Source organism: Anser anser (genome assembly GCF_964211835.1).
Source record: "Anser anser genome assembly, chromosome: 14".
NCBI lineage: Eukaryota > Metazoa > Chordata > Aves > Anseriformes > Anatidae > Anser > Anser anser.
Window position 1 is genome coordinate 13,028,859 of NC_139735.1, and position 17,061 is coordinate 13,045,919.

A 17,061-nucleotide genomic window follows, 5' to 3' on the forward strand; every position below is an offset into this window, starting at 1 on the left:
ATAATGATCAAAAGGGAAATGCTTAACATAATCTACTTGAACATTTGAAAGCCTTTTGACAGTCTTTTTCACGCAGGGCTTATTCCAGAAGAATCCTATATGGCCATGTATTATGGATGCTACATAAAGCCAAATCACAGACTAAGATGCAGAGACTAGAATAAGAGCCAGAACACTGCCTACTATCACAAACAGGTATCTCACTACAAGTTTTAGCTTTTATGTAAAGGTGCTCAGTGACATCATTCCGAGTATAATTTTTGTAATTGCAATCAAGTCACCAAGAACTCTCATGTAAGTGCTTTTAATACACTACAGGAATGAAATATGACACATAAGGCACAGACGACTTGTAGAGCATCATTAAACATACCACAATCATTAACAAATGTGCCAAGGAAGACTAGTACATCTGTATGTAATTCAAGCGGAGGAGTTGGGCTCCATTATTTTTTTTGACTAAAATACTTCAGAAAACTCCAGCTTATCCTGAGTCAATAGAATGTGAAGCATCACTGAAAAAAAAAAAAAAACACAAACCATCCTCTTGGGATTTTTCATTGGACTGAAAATTGTGGCACTTCTCAGTAAATGTCAGGCTTATCAGTGTTGTGAGTAAGCATCAGTTAGCTCTCAAACAAGCTGACTCTGTTCATTTTTCTCAGAACTGTATGTAATATTCTCCTGGCAGGGAACAGCTCTTTTAGTAGACTGCAGCACAAATTTGTAAAAGAAGCTTGCCTCAGCTCTGATCCAAAAACCAAAAGAGATCTAGGATATATTAGATCACTGTAGGAAGATCTGTTTTTTGACTATAAAGCCTGGATTGTTTGGAGTTAAGGGGATATATGAAATAACAGCTTTTCCCTTTAGAGCATAACAGATGGATTCATTGTATGAAAATGTTCTTCTTAATACTTAGTTACCTATTTCAAATTACGTCAGTAGATTTAAGTATACTTTTGACCTGTGAGTGGCTAACGACATCAATATTCACAATACATTTTCATGCTTTCATAAAGATCCTTTGCTCACTTCCACCATGTAGCTTTTCTCTCTATATTGCTAGATGAGACCTAGCAGCATCTTGGTGAGATCTTCATTAGCATTCAAATAAAAATTCATCGCTTGCTTGTATAGTGGGGAGATGAGTTCAGTGTTCACCATTACCATCAGAAGTGTTTACATGCACAGCTACATTTCATTTTCTTTTGACAGAACATAACAAAGCACAAGAAAGCCTGCTCTGGGTCAGACTGAAGGTTCCCCTACTACAGTGCCTGGCTTTCAATACAAATGCCTGAAGAATGAGTTTAAGAACACACTGAGAATACAGTGATGCTTTCTTGGAACATTATTCTGTTTCCCAACGTGCCTTTGGATTTTTTGAGCTGCTGTCTTTGGTTTTACTATTTAACAGGTTATGCTTTAACTTAATTTCTCCCCATTAACTTTTCCTGCTACCCCCAGAGCACAAGTAAACTTTGAGCACCCATAATAACCCACAGCAAAGGATTTTACAGCTTAATTACAAGTTTTGTGAAGAAACATAAGCCAGATTAAATTGATTCCTAGTTCTTGCTTTAGAAGAGACATTAAAAGGGCTTCTCAGTTTGGAGAGAAGACAACGAGGGGAATATGAGTAAGGCTTATACAATTGTGGCCATAGGTATGAGAGGTGGGCAGTCCAGGCAAATGGACCACTAGTCTGATCCACCAGAGCATTTCTCATGCTGGTGTAACTACATCATCCTACCTGCATCTTTAGTAGCCTTACAATGGATTTCACAATGGTTTTGTAAATTGTGGTTTCTCACTAGAAAAGCTTTCCCTAATACATCAGGTTTTATCCATTTGTGCATTTTATTCTTATAATTTTCACTCACTTGCTCAGTAGAGACTCCAATGTGACGGTCTGCAGTTCTCCACTTCACTCCTGGGGACCTTCTCGGAGACTGTTGACACATTTACCATCTTCCATCCTTCCTGCAGGGAGACTGATTTAAGTGACAGGTTACAAACTATAGTAGCTCCATAATTGCATATTTGTTTTCCTTCGGAGCTCTTGAGTGAATACCATATGGTCTGGGCACTTTCTGACTCTTCATCTTATCAATTAGTCCTAAAATGCATTTTAACATCATTTAATTTGAGACAGTTCCTTACACTTGTCCCCATAAGTTTGACTCTCACAGGAGAGTAACTTACCTCAACCACAGTGAGCACCAACAAAGGTTTGCTTTTCAGTACTTTTCCTCTCTTACAGTAAATCACAAACCTCTGGAAAAGTACCTGATTCTGGTAATTTTGAAAATATTTTTACTAGCAGTTTTTATTATTCCTTTACTGAGTTTTTCTTTAAAGTTTTCCCTTGACTGCCCTTCAGGTTTAGCTCGACAGTTTATGTTTTGTGTTGGTGGCTTCTGGTGTTTTGTGTGTGTGTTGGTATTTTTTGTTTTGTTTTGTTTTTAATAGTTTCTTTATTTGCTCAGAACTCCCAGATTTTGAATACTCTCTTCTACTTGACTGTTCGAATATTGTCTTTTTGGTCCCTTGCAGAATTATTCCACTTAGTGATATATTGCTCTGAGCTTCAAATAGGATATTTTCATCTAGTTTCTCATCTTCTGCATGCTTATAACAGCTGCTTTTAATTTCCTTTTAGGAAGCTCACACACTTTTGAGCAGATCCCAGTTTTAAGTTAAGTATTACTGTGAAGTAGTTGTGGGAGTAATCAAATACCCCCCCTCCTTAAGACAATCTGTCATTAATGCTCAAAAAAAAAAAAAAGAAAAAAAAAAGATAGGTATCCATCCACCGAGGTGTTTCAAAAGCGGAGACACTTTGGAGGAAACAGAACACCTCCAGCTGGAGAGGGAAGGATAGAGAGGACTGCACCCTTGTGGCCTACAGGAATTAATGATTTATGGATGACAGCAAAGCTGTGTTGCTTTCTGAGTGGCTGGTGTCCAGCTGACCTGGAAAAAAAAATGCTGTCAGAAAACAAACAAACAAACAAAAAACCCCCAAAACAAACAAACAAAACACAGCTAAGAGTGGGCAAACCTCCATGGGATGCAGAGTGGCCATGCACCTCTCCCTGCAAAGCAGGGCAAGCACACAGGGGGCATAGCTCTTTGGGTGCTATGGCATCAGCTGGCGTTGTCCCAGAGTTGGACACGTCAGCAGCTGGTCAGACTCAGTATCCTGCGGATACTGGTCGCCCTCAGAATACCAGCCTGTCCAGGAAGCTTTCTGCTCGCAGCTGTGGATGTCCAGCACAGTAGCACCCCATCTGCAGGGACAGGCTCCTTCCTCACGCAGACAAGGGGTACAAAGCATGGTGTAAATGGGAATACAGATCAGGCAGCTGGCAGCACCCAGGCAGGCCTGCAGCTCCACAACAACTCACAGAACGAGATGTACCAGATGTTTCAGCCTCACAAGGAAGCCACATGCATGTCCACCTGCAGGAACTGTGTTTTGCCTCCTGCAGTGTTGGTCTCCTGCAAGAGTGTTGGAAAATGCTGGTGTTTTGAGAGTTACTTTCCTTTCCCAAAATTGGCGGTACCACAAGTTTGTGTAGCTCAGTGAATATCAACAACAAATAAATAAGAACTTGGAGAAATGCTGTTCTCCACTCTTCCTCCAGCACCACTTGTTTACACTGCTGTGCTGCAATCTGAAAAATGCCATCTATAATGAATACTAAATAGTGGGAGTCTCTCTCAGCAATGTGTTACTAAACCTGATTGCTGTGCAGTATAACACGCTAGGAGAGAGCGGGGGTTTGGCTGTGTTTCTCAGTTTCATGCAGTCATAGAAACTGTCAAGCCTAGGTGCCTCTGTGATCTCCAAGCAGCATGTCTCCCTACACCCTTTCCTAGCTACCCATTTATTTAAGAAATGATACCTTGTTGCTGTAGCTCTGTTCTTTCAACCATTTTTATTGTCATGATTATTTCTGTCTATCTAAAATTTGTGTGCTTTTGCAATTTTAATTTTTTTCCAAGCCAATTCACAGCAATATGTTAACAGCTGCCTTGTAATAGAACTCACCTAGAGGTAATATGCAGAAGTCCTCACTATTAAAAAAATGACTCACCTCTCTGTTACAAAATCCATACTGATTCACTTTTCACCCCTGCCCTCAGTAAATTCCCGTGTGTCTCAGCTTCATCACCAAGAACATTTCCAGCCTCACACTGAGTACCTGCCTGTGGAGGGCACACACAAAACCAAAGGATGCCAGAACGCAAGAACAATTTTCACACACCAGTGATTTCTAAAGTACTTCTGCAGCTTCTCAAGCTTAAAAAACTGGGAAGTAGATGGGAATCTATACTGCTGAAGATCGTGAAAAAAGGGACGAAAGAGGATAGAGTCATAGCAGGTCCCCCACACACTTCAAAATTCCTGTCCCCAAAATGGAATGCATCTGCCTATATTCTGGGACTTGAATGACACTTCAGATTTCCCTCCTCTGCCAGCAGTTACATATTCCAAACGTTTCAAGGCACAACCATGATAATTCTACATAACAAAATGCACAGAGAAATGGTACTGACCATAACACTTGTTAATGAAGAATGAAGAGTTTGCTGGGGGATGTTTTTTGACCTTTAGAATACTAAATTCAGGCAAAATAAGTTTCTGAAATCCAGCAAAGGGTTCATACCAATGCAATGCACATTTCTTGTTTGACTGATATACTGGAGCGTTCATGTAAATGTGTATACACTTCCTGTGTGCACAGTATCAAACACTCCAGCAGAAGTGCTTCGAGACAAAGCCTAATACTTTGTTTTGGTCAGATCAAACCTACAGTCAGGTAGGTGCACTGAACAGAAGATACTAAAACTCATCACACACACACTTACCATTGAGCTGTGCAAAGGTCATCCTCTTCTGTGAATAAGCCCGTGTCAACACTGAGCATATATTAGAGTTCAGAAAACACTTTACTGAAGAGATCCAGGCTTTCTGGGTTAAAAGGTTATGAAATTTAGTCTAATCTCTATTTCTATTTTCTTAGATGTTCACTACCAATCTGATATACGCAAAGAAGTTAGCACAGCCTAAATTTAAGGTTTCCCAACTTCTTTTGCATGACCCTGATCATATTTCTACAAGACTGTTCAGACTTGTATTTCAAACTGTTCAGAATACTCCCAAGCTAACCTGAAATTTCTTTTTCAAGTTAAACCGAATTTGCACAATAATTTCTCCAAATGATTTTTTTTTGTTACTAAAACACTCCTTTCACCATTCTCTCAAGAACCTTTTGTGTCTCTGTGCTTCAGCACAGGAATTTCACATTTGGCACAGGGTTTCTACTGGTGAGAAGTCTGTATCATTGTCGTCACAACTGTCCTCAAAATTCTTACATTTCAAGCAACTTGAACCACTAGCAGTTATATTCTGCAAGTCAAGCAGAGTAACTAAGATACCGAGAGATTTAATTTCTAGGAAAAGAAAAACACAAGAACCATCTGAATGATTTCTAAGCACATGGAAACTAATAAGGAGATGAGTACTTGTCAACATGAGCTCCTTGTGAAGAAATCAAGCAGATTCTGTCTAATTTTCCTCTCTGAAGGGTAAGATCTTGCAGATAGGGAAGAAGCAGCAGATACCACATACCTCAATGCTACTGAGACTTCTAACTTCATCCAACATGAGATGCTAGTACAAGAATGCCCAGGTGGAGGACATGACACAAATCTGGTTGGAATCCACACTCTGAGAGCAGTTTCCAATGGTTCACCGTGAAATTTAAAGTACAAATGGAATGGCTACTCAGCTGTTCATCAGTTCCATTCAATATTTTATTGATAGCCTGGATGAGGAAATGGACTGTGTGTTTATTAAATCTGCCAAGATTAAATCTGTGAAGACTGGCTACACACACATGGGGGACAGAAGTATTAAAAACTTTTGACAACTTGGACAAGTTGTCTATAAAAATAGGAGTCATCTCAATTGTAATAAGCGTAGCATTTTAACTTAGGCAGGAGTACGGTGCACAAATACAAGACAGACATCAGATGGGCAGAAAGCAGTCTGAAAAAAAAAATCTGAAGGTTCTGATAGATCACAAGCTGAACAGGGGTCATCCTCTTGAGCGATGAGAAAACACTGCACAGATACATTAACAGAAGAATTACCTGCAAGACATCTTGCAGGTTCTTTTGCTGTACTCAATATTAGTAACGCCTCAGTGCAGAGGCATGTCCAGTCTTGGGTACTGCTCCTCAAAAAAGGTTGACAGGCCAAGCAGCAAGAATAACAACAAAGGTTAGAGGTCTGGAAAACATGACCTGAATCAAAAGACCGAGAACAGGAGGTGCTCAGAAGAGAGAAGACTGAGGAGAGAGGCAATAACAGTCCTGATTAAGTCAGGACAGAGTCAGGATAGGTGCAGTAACAGTCCTGTAGCAGACAAATGTCTGCCAACAAATGGAAGATAAACAACAGTTCTTCATACGCCGAGAATGTTGTAAGCAGATCCGATTCTGTTGTGGAAGGAGACGGACTAAGTGATCTGCTGAGATTTCTTCCAGCTTCATTCTTCAATGATTCTGCGCTCAGCTGATGCTGATTAGAGTTTGTCTGTACTCAATTTGTCCTGATGTACCCTAGTGATACAGTAATTGCTCATGCACATTTACATCATTTCTGCATTAACATCATCATTAGGGTTACGGCGTGATACCTTCAACTCACCATCTTAAGACTATCCATCTTACAAATTCCTTATCAAAATGCTATTTGTCAAACCAGCTGGACTTGCAACTCATTAATCAAAAGCCATTTTAATAATTAGTCCTCAAATAGTAGTTCAATAAAATCTTTGTATCTTAATTTTCCTTTCTAACCAGTGCAGTGGGTAAAAGGGTTTATAAGCATTTGGCACTACTACTTTCATTCTCATAGAGGCCAGATTAGAGCAGCTGGTGACAGTCTCCCATTCCACCGTCATCTATAGCATCTGCATTTTTTTTCTAACATTGTCATAATCTGATGCCTCTCAGTTCCAGGTTCTGATAGAAGACACCAGACCACGGCTGCTGCCATGAGTATCTGGCCTACTCCCCAGTACAAGAACAGAACCAGCAACATCTACATTCTGACAGCAGAAGATATGTATTTGAAATTTTATCCAGATTATCCATTTCAGTGATTACACATCCTATTTCAAGAATGTATTACTAATGTCTCTGCCACTGCACAGAAAACAGGCAGAGCAGCTGACTGACATGACTGCTTCTTAGGAGCAATTACTTACTTCAGATGCCAAGGGAAAGCATTGCTGCCTTATCTAAATTATAATCAATTACCAATACTGATCAGAACCAGCTATAGCTCAGCATCCCACAGGTCTGACCAAATTAAGTGGTTGTGCTATAATATTGCCGGCAGGAGAACAAAGACCCTCACAAAATTGTGCAGGTTCTGAAATTTATGAAAATATAGCTCAACTTCACTGGCATACAATCAGTTAAATCAACAGTACATAAAGACAGATATAATGCAAGCCACACGCCTTGCTAGCTCTGTATATCCTTACACCATTGTTAAACTGAGTAGATAACGTCAGAGGGTGGAAATCCAAAAGATTCCAGGTTTATCATCTTAATTCTTTACATCTTCTTCTCAAGAATTCACACTGCTGTCATTTTCTCTTCCATTCTGATTACCTTCTTTGTAATGTATTGGTTTTCCTACTTTTACTGAATAATTCCTGGTCTATTATATCTATAATTATACTAATAATTAAGCATGCCTTTTCATCAGCTAGCAGCTAATTACTTCTGCTCCTACCCAGCTTGCTCAGAAAACAGTCAATTCATCTGTATCCATATCACTCTCCCTGTTGCTAAGCAGTCAATGCTAGTCAGCAGTGGCACTGTAACTGGTGTTGTTTGGTTCACCCTGGCTTTAAATGTATTTCGCAGCAGCTGAGTGGTGGTGCCTTTCAACCTCCAAGCAAATGCTTTTCACTGGTAAGCAAGCTTTAGTCACACGCTGATGTGCGGCACCTGCTTGGCAAAGACTGCTTGTCCCCCGCCAGTTCCAGAGCAGCTTCGGAGCTGTTAGTAAGCAGCTACTGCTCACTGCAAGGTGCAATTGGAGAGACCCAAAAAGAATCAGCTAGCATACCAGCCTCTGCCACCTGCGGTCTTCCTCCTTTCGCTGTCAGGCCTTATCCAGGATTTTGTTATCTGCAAACCAAAGTCATGACGTAATCCAAGCCCTAGCTTCTCTGACATTATCCCAGTGACGGACTACTTGTGTTCACACACTGTCCTTCCAGACTTCTTGGCACACCAGCTCACTCGTATGTCAGTTCATGGGAGAATTGGACATTGTCTGCGTGACTCTCTGCTACCTCATTCTGGTTCTCACCAGCATAGTGGAAACAGCCTCCACTCCAGAACACTCCGGATAGTTAGTGTGCGACTTCAGTGGTGTGGTAACAAATCAGCCCAGATGGCTTTTTTTCCAGTTCACTGGAATTTTAATTGTTGTAGGTGGGAGAAGGAAGCTGATGTTCCAGAGCAGGAGCACAAGAAAGATGTGGACCTGTTCGAGTGAGTCCAGAGAAGGGCTACAAAGATGATCACAGGCTGGAGCACCTCTCCTACGAAGAAAGGCTGAGAGAGCTGGGGATGTTCAGCCCGGAGAAGAGAAGGCTCCGGGGTGACCTCTTTGCAGCCTTTCAGTACTCAAAAGGGTCTTATAAAAAAGATGGAGAAGGACTCTTAACTTGGGTAGATAATGATAGGATAAGGGGGAATGGTCTTAAACTAAAAGAGGATAGATTTAGACTAGACATTAGGAGGAAATTCTTCACTGTAAGGTTGGTGAGGCACTAGCACAGGTTGCCAAGTGATGTTGTGGATGCCCCATCCCTGGAGGTGCTCAAGGCCAGGCTGGATGGGGCCTTGGCCAACAGGACATAATAGGTGGCATCCCTGCCCATGGCAGGGGGGTTGGAGTTAGACGATCTTTAAGGTCCCTTCCAACCCAAGCCCACAATTCATACAATTCTTTCTATGATTCTATGAATTCTTGCAGCCTCCAGCCCCAGCAATCCACTTCCTCACCTGTTCACACTTAAGGTTGAAATTGTAGTGGCTGATCTTTCCATCCTTCCCAGACACTGGGCTAGGCCAACACACTTAATCCTTTCATCTCATTCATGACTGCACACTCTGGAGAAAAATAAATAAATAAATAAATGTTAGCAAATGCAGTGGTTGTGGTTGATTCCAGAGAAGGGGAATTCAAAAAATGAGGAAATTTGTAAAAACTAAAAATAATAATAAAAAAATGCTCAGAGTGGCAGCCAGAAAGGTAAAACGTTTTCAGATGGCAGGTAGACTATTTTAGGATTCTATATTGGAGGCTCAAAGCAAATGCATATAGCCTGTCAAGAAAGACTTGAGAGGAAAAACAAAAAGCTAGCATCATAAAACAGCAGGATCAGGGAGGCTGTTGGAAGTTAAAAGGTACCCTGCAAAAAGCTGAAGTTGTGTCTGAAAAAGGAAAACTAAAAAGAACATAAATTCTGGCAGACTAAAGGTAAAAGCACAATAACGCAGACTGAAAAAAAGAGTTTAGAAACAGTTTGCTGAAGAAATAAAAAAATTGTAATAAATCCTCCTTGAACACATCAAGAGCAAGATGCTTACAGGAGCCAGTGGGCTATATAGATATGAAGGAAGCACTTAGAAAAGATAATGTCATAACAAAAAATACAAAACTTTCTTTTTTTTAAATCTCTATTCACCTGGAGGATCCTGAGAAACTCAGAGACCAGCATCTTGTTTATAAGAGATTCATAGAAGGCTTGTCTTGATTTTAAAACATTGTTAAGAGTAGCCCACAAACCAGACAAAACGAATAACAGAGTATCACTGGAAGCAGATGATATTCATATAAGATTTTTACAGAATGTTAAATATGAATCGTCTGAGCTAATACCTATAGTATGTAACCTTTCCCTGAAAATTGCTGCGATTATCAAAGGACTGGAAGGTAACTAGTAAGAAATGAGTTTTTAAAAATAAATCCATCGGCGATTCAAGAAACCACAGAACACTAAGTCTAATGTCCATACTGGTCATATTGGTGGGAGCTCTAGTAAAGAACAGAATTAGTGTATACATGAATAAATTTAACACATTAAGGAAAAGTAAACACGGCTTTTGCAAAAAGGAATCTGAGCCTCCTAAATCTGCTGGAATTCTTTGAAGGCATCAAAAAAACAGACGAATAACAGAGATCAAGCTAAGAAATTTTCCCTGTATTTCCAATTCACCCCAAGCTTCCATAAACTTCAGACATTTAAGGTGATCTCTCATCAAAGGCTCTTAAATAAACTAAACAGCTGTGGACTACAGGCAAGGAAGGACCTCACAGAGATAAATAACTCATTAGATACAAGAATCAAAGATTAGACTAAAGGATGAGTTTTCTCAGTGGAAGAAGACCATCAGTGGAGTCTCACAGGGATATGCATTAAGGCTATAGTTTATTCAGAAATGATCTGGAAAGACGGTGGAGTGGTGAAATGAAGATTTCTGATAAAAATGGAATTTGTTAGGATAATAATTACTAGGAAAAAAAACAAACTTAAAGACATCATGACACTAAGCAGCCTCATGATAAAATGTAAGATAAATTTCAGTGCTGACAACTACAATCTGGCTATCCGAGAAAAGCAACACTAACTTTCCACTTAGAGTACCGAGTTCTGAACCAGTTTGCACAATTTAGGAAACGCATCTTGAAGTTATAATAGCTAGTTCTATGAATACATCACCTCACTGCTCAATAGCAGTCAAAAAAATCAGAAGTTCAGACTTCTTTAGAAAGGAAAGTATGACTATGTCACTGTATGAATTCCTGGTGCATCTGCTTCTTGAATATCAAGTGCAGTTCTGGTACCCTCACCTCAAAAAAAAAAAAAAAGAAAAAGAAAAAAGCCTCTAACAGAAAAAGACACATGGCAGAATGACAAACATGATAAGAAGTACAAAACTGCTTCCACGTGAAAAACAAAGTTAGCATGCACAGGCTGAACAGAAAGCAATGACTTGCCACTTGTCTTTCCCAATTGTACTGAGCAGGCCAGGTGCCTGAACGGGGAAATGGACATCGTACAAGAACTCTGTCACCCGCTTTTTGTTCAGCCACTGAAGCCTTCATATTCTGTCACATGAGAATTTCAAGGCATGCGTGAGAATTGCCACAGCTAGGCTTCAGGAACAGATTTCAGACAATCCCAGCATGATTTCAGGAAAAAACATATGGGGAGAAAAGGAGGAACAAAAGACTGCTGTACTTGCAGTACTTTTTGTGCCCGTTACTTTTAAGTCATCACTCATTAGAGGCCTCCGCTTCCTTTCCCATCTGCCCTCCCCATACTACAATTTTAGAAATTAAAAAAAAAAAAAGCACCCACAACAACAAAAAAAAAAAACACAGAATACTTAGGCAGCATTTACTAACATTTAACTGACTCTGGCAACCCAGCCAGGTTGCCTCCACATCGATGCATTTTAACACGGCTCCTTTCACCTTTTTACACTTCTCTCATTTTTCAAACTCGTTTGAGCATTGTGGGTTCAGGTTGTTAGCTTAGCTCCTTCAAGGACAGCGCTGCTTTTCAGTCAGTTGTGCAGCGAATAGTACCAATTGGTCTCCTACCTGCTAACAGCCTTAAACTACTGGTGAGCTATTAATAATACGAAAGCAATCATTTTAATTGCAACCTGGTGTCTAGAATTTAGGAGCTGTACAAAGAGTTCCTACTATCTCAAATATTATTGTCCCAATGTGCATTTTGGAGTTTAGCTCTCATTAAAAGTAATAGAGGGAAATAGTCTGTAGCAAACTGAATGTGTTTGTTTTCACAGTTCACCTCCTGCTCCTCTACACGAAAACATACTCTCACTCAGTGACAAGACCACAGCTGTTGCCATCTTTTAGTTACCTGCTGAGTGCAATATTTAGCTTGAGGGACACTGAAGTTTTCTGTTTGTTAGTTATCAGGTCAATAACTCTCACCTTATCACTTCAGTTTCCATTCTGTTGATAAAACCTGTCAGCCTTCCTTGAGTGGTTCCTGGCCCTCAGAAGAAATCACATTAAATTGGCACAACCAAGTAAATCTGTAAGGGATGTGCTCCTGGCTTACCAAAGGGAAGGGGGGGAGGGCTTGAATTTCTCTCCCTCTTCCTTCTTGCACGGCTCCAATGTCCCAGCACTTAGAGCTGTGTTGAAATCCTCCCTACGGATTCAGCAGTTCAAGTCAGCTCAGGTCTTTCAATATGGCCCAGAGGAGATGTCTGTGGAGCCAAAATTGATATGTTTAAGTGCAAGAGACAATAATCATTTCTTCAAGTATAAGCTAAAAATACCCAGAAGAAAGTGGAAATCGTAATGGAGATTTTAAAGATCTGTGACATACCAGAGTCTGCACAAGGGTTTTAATGAGAGAGAAGCCAATTTAATTGGTCAGTGAGAGCAGACGCTTTGCTGGGTGAGGGGGCTACAACGTCTCACATTCCCGTTTAATGCCACAAGCATCACTGCTGTGCTTAACACGGCTGTGACAAGTCCGTGTCACAGGAGCACATCATCAGAATCAGGGAGAACCTTGATAATCAACGTCTCCGTGCTGTCAGATCACAGAGCTGAGCCACAAGGAGAAAGCGCTGAGAGGAGGAGGCGAAAGCTGACGATGAAACATTTCTAAAGGTAATTGCATGGCTGACCATGGCTGGTTGTCGACGCTTGTTTAATTATTATGATATGGCCCAGCGTTGGACCTGAAGTGAAAACAGCCCATTAAGTTTTAAAGTCTGTTAATGCGGCGTTAACAGGGAATTGCTGAGTACAAGGGTTAAAATCTGTAGGTCTCCCATGTGAAAACACTTCTGGAGTGCGTGCCACTGTTCAAAGGGAACCCAGAAATAACTTCCACGGACCATTCAATTATAGGCAATCACCACACAGCGCTCCCTCTACTCGTGGCATCGCTCATCAATCAGGCTTTCTGTCATGATGTCTCTTCTCATAGCAGTCACCAGAAGGCTCTGAGCTCCCTCCGAATTCATGTGACATTTACTGTCAGGGGCTGTCAACACCAAGAGATTCTCCCAGGGCCTCCGAGTTCATCACAAAGCAACGAGATATATCCCCAAAACGCGCCCCCGTTTCAGCTCTGGATTACGGTGACTGACTGAGGGGCTTTGCAGCTCTCAGGGAGGAGTGGAGCAGCGGTGCAAGCTCCTGCTTATGCCCAGACACTTTCTCTCCCTTATTTTCATATTAGAAAAATACAACTGCATTAAGAGAAATACAGTCCAGGTTCAAGGTCTGTGATTAATTATGATTTCCTCAAAAATGTCTCTTATAAACCTATTAACAGAAAGATGAGATTGTTTACTTTGAAATTTAGCCTCCCCATCTTTAGCATTGATTCTGCATTCAATGTCTGTTTAACAATAAAGTGACCTAGTGGAATAAATTTATAAACCTTAATAAATTGCAGTTGGCAGTATTGACGGAGTGTGTATATGCACATTTGTTTTTGTATGAACATATTATAAGAAATCTAATAAAGTAAAACAAACACATTTTCTTTGTCTGTGAGCTGTGAAACTAGATCATCTGTAATTACAGCATTTCAAGTATACTTGGTCAAAGTCGCATGATTTTTTTTAAAAACCATAAATTTCCAGCTAGAGAAAAACCGTGCATCAAAGCTTACATGTTCCACCGAGTTACTTTGCTCAAGATGCAGAAAAAGAAAACACAGATGAAATAAATACCTAACTTAGCAGAGACATGAGGAAACAGTTCCAGCACCCAGGAAATAAAGTTCCAGTGGCAAGTGCCTCAAAGACATTATGAAGAACTTGGAGATAAGTGGGTTTTGCCTGGACTTTAATAGGGGACTGCCATTAATGAGTGTTTAAACCAATGAATAAAAGAGTGGTTTCAATTCCAAGGCTTTTGTAAGGCCTGAGAATTGGTAATAAAAACAAACATTGAAATTCGAGGAGGTTAAATTGCCTTCTACAACCAGTATGTTTTCCTCCTTGCACCAAAATAAATATATTCCTTAAAGAGCAAAGTATTTTCTCAAAATTATTATGTGATAACAAATCCAGTTCTCTCAGCCTCTTCAGGTACTCTCTGTGTGCTAGCCCACTGATCTCCATCATTGGAGCTCAGCAATTCAGGCAATTTCCCATCCGATTTATAGTCCATTTATCCAGTCCATACCTCACCAATTTGATACGATGATACTATGGGAGACAATGTCAAAGGCCTTGCTAAAGTCAAGGTAAACAACACCCACGGCTCTCCCCTTGTTCGCTGAGCCTGTCTCATCACAGATGGCAATCGGGCCAGAGAGGCACGGTTTGCCCTTGTCAAACCCACGCTGGCTGCCCGCAATCACCTTCCTCTCCTCCACATGCTGACAGTTTCCAGAAGGCGTGCCATCACCATCCAGAGAGCGAGGTTACATTGCCTGTTTTATAACTGCCCAATCCTTCTTCCCACCTTTCCTGAATGCATGTATGAAGTTTGCCCTTTTTTAATCATCAGAAACCTCTCCCTGATCACCACGACCTTCCAAAGCGGCCCAGCAATGACATCAGCCGGTTCCCTCAGCACCCTTGGGAGCACGGAACAAAATCCCACCACCAGCTATCAGAAAAGCTGCAGCAGGGCGCTCTGGACCTGCAGCAATTCCTCATGGCTTATCACCTCGTCATTCTCCGTGTCCTTTCCACTCTCTCACTGCCAGCTGCAAGGACGCAAAGGAGCTGACCTGAAAAGATGCAGGGAGCAGCCCTCACGCGGGACACGCCGTCCTGCCTGCACAGCTCCAGTCACTTCTCTTCCACACACACTCCTTTAGCCACCTTACCCCACATCTCTGCCCCTTGCTCCGCTTGCTCCGCACCTTGCTATCTCCGCTTTATTCTCGCTCTGCACAGGCCCCTTCCTCATCTCTCAGAGCTTCCCTCTCATCTCCTCTTCATTCAGCTATTTTCCTTCTCCAGAGGAAAAGCAATAAATGCGCAGCAACCGCACAACTGAAGTTGTTCCAGCTCCTGTGGCATCCTCATGATATGAATCAAAACAGATTAGCGCTGCTATTGACTCGCCAGTTGCAGAAAAGACAGAGTATCACGCACCGAACAGCTGGGGACTTGAAAGAAAACGAGGACTAACAGCAACGATAACGCCGTGATTAGCTGGGAGATCTTGGATGAAATGATACCAGCAAACACAGCTGAATTTTCTGGGGGCATTAATTACTGATACCACCTTGATAAGAGAGAAAATTAAGGCGAGATTATAGAGTGAAAATGCCGATATTTCTATCGTGCATGCAGTCTTCATCCCCAGACAAACTTAGTAGCCTAGGAGATACCAGTCTGCTAACATGAAACAATCATAACATCCTTTGCTTCACACAGATACATTTACCAAAACAGACAACTAAATGACCTGGTAATTAAGGTATAAGGACAAATCTGGGGTGAAAAGGATAAAGGGTGTGTCCCATATATGACACTGCAAAAAAAAAATAAAAGCCATGGAAAGCCAAAAGAAATTTGGTAGTTAGAGCAGGCTCCTATGCTGACGGAAGAGAAAACAATTCCACATCTGCTGAAAAACCCCACTCGGAGCTGAAACTTGCAGCCGGCCACACATAAAACAGGGATTATACTGAACAAGAACTATGAGTTCATAACAAGAATTACCAGCAACGGGAAAACCATACTCTGGAAAGAGACCAATTGCCAGAATCACCAAGAATTTCTGTGCCTATGGAACTAAGAAATAAACATTAAAGTACACAGTTCAGCTGGAATGAGCACAGGGGCAGCAATATTCATACTTCTGAAGGAAACCACTAGGGTAAAGAGAATATGAAGCATATCTATTTCTCACACAGGCGTGCCACGCTGCCGGTTGGGAACTCTGCCATCTCCTGTTGCAAGGCAGTTGAAGCAAACCCAGAGGCAGACAGCAAGCAGCGGGCAGGAGCCCCCCGCCAGCAATAGACATGGAATCGGGCTGCCTGCCGACAGAGGTGGGTGCAGGCTCACGCATGACCCAAATGTAATGCGTTTTTTAACACATTTCTATTCACCAGTACTTCAAATACGTACCCATTTCTTACTTATGAAAATTTATACTTAATCACATCACCAATTTCATGATTACGTGAGTTTCTGATCACACCTGACATTACTGTTTTGCTGTAGAAGGACTTTGCAATACACAGCTTCTCCTTGGCTAAACCACGGCTCGCTCAGAGGCCCGTCTCAGCTGCTGCTGCAGGCTGCTCTGGATCAGGAATCACAGTCATGGAACGGTTGGGGTTGGAAGCGGCCTCAAAGATCACCCGGTGCCAAACCCCCGGCACAGGCACGGATGGCACCCACTGGATAAGGCTGTCCAGGGCCTCATCCAGCCTGGCCTGGAACACCTCCAGGGATGGGGCACACCTCCAGCCTCTCTGGGCAGCCTGTGCCAGTGCCTCACCGCCCTCTGAGTGCAGAATTTCCTCCTGACCTCTCATCTAAACCTCCCCTCTTTTAGTTTAAAGCCATTCCCCCTCATCCTGTCAACATCTGACTGAGCAAAGAGTCGCTCCCCATCTTTCCATAAGCCCCCTTCAAGCCCCGAGAAGCCGCAACGGGGTCACCCACTCGGCGCTGCCCCGGGCACGCAGCGACCCCCAGGCCCTGCTCACAGCCCCGCGCTCCCACCCCAGAACCCCGGGGACCCCCGGCCGCCCCCCAGTCCCACAAGGGCCCCCCCGGGGCCCCCCAAGCCCCCCCCCCGGTCAGGGCGGGCCGCGGTAGCTCCTCTCTACGGTTCGTGCCGCTCTATCCCCGCCCGCCTCACGGCCTCGGGCCGCCCGTTCCCGTTCCCGTTCCCGCCGCCTCCCCCCCCAGCCCCGCGGCCCCGCTCCGCAGCCGCCGCCCGAGCGCCGCGCTCGCCGCCCGAAGCCC

General features: G+C 42.4%; 1 long non-coding RNA gene across 33 annotated transcripts in view; it reads right to left on the bottom strand.

Moving 5' to 3' along the window:
- LOC310881439 overlaps positions 1-17,061 on the bottom strand; it is a 63,571-nt gene that overhangs the window by 45,897 nt on the left and 613 nt on the right. For 23 of the 33 annotated variants that reach the window (XR_014572368.1, XR_014572369.1, XR_014572377.1 and 20 more), the window contains exons 1-5: positions 16,286-16,945; positions 12,210-12,360; positions 9,112-9,219; positions 5,645-5,840; positions 1,887-4,984 (exon numbers count right to left, since the gene is read on the bottom strand). This is a non-coding gene — a long non-coding RNA (uncharacterized lncRNA). The other 10 variants (XR_014572380.1, XR_014572381.1, XR_014572382.1 and 7 more) reach the window with 9 other exon arrangements.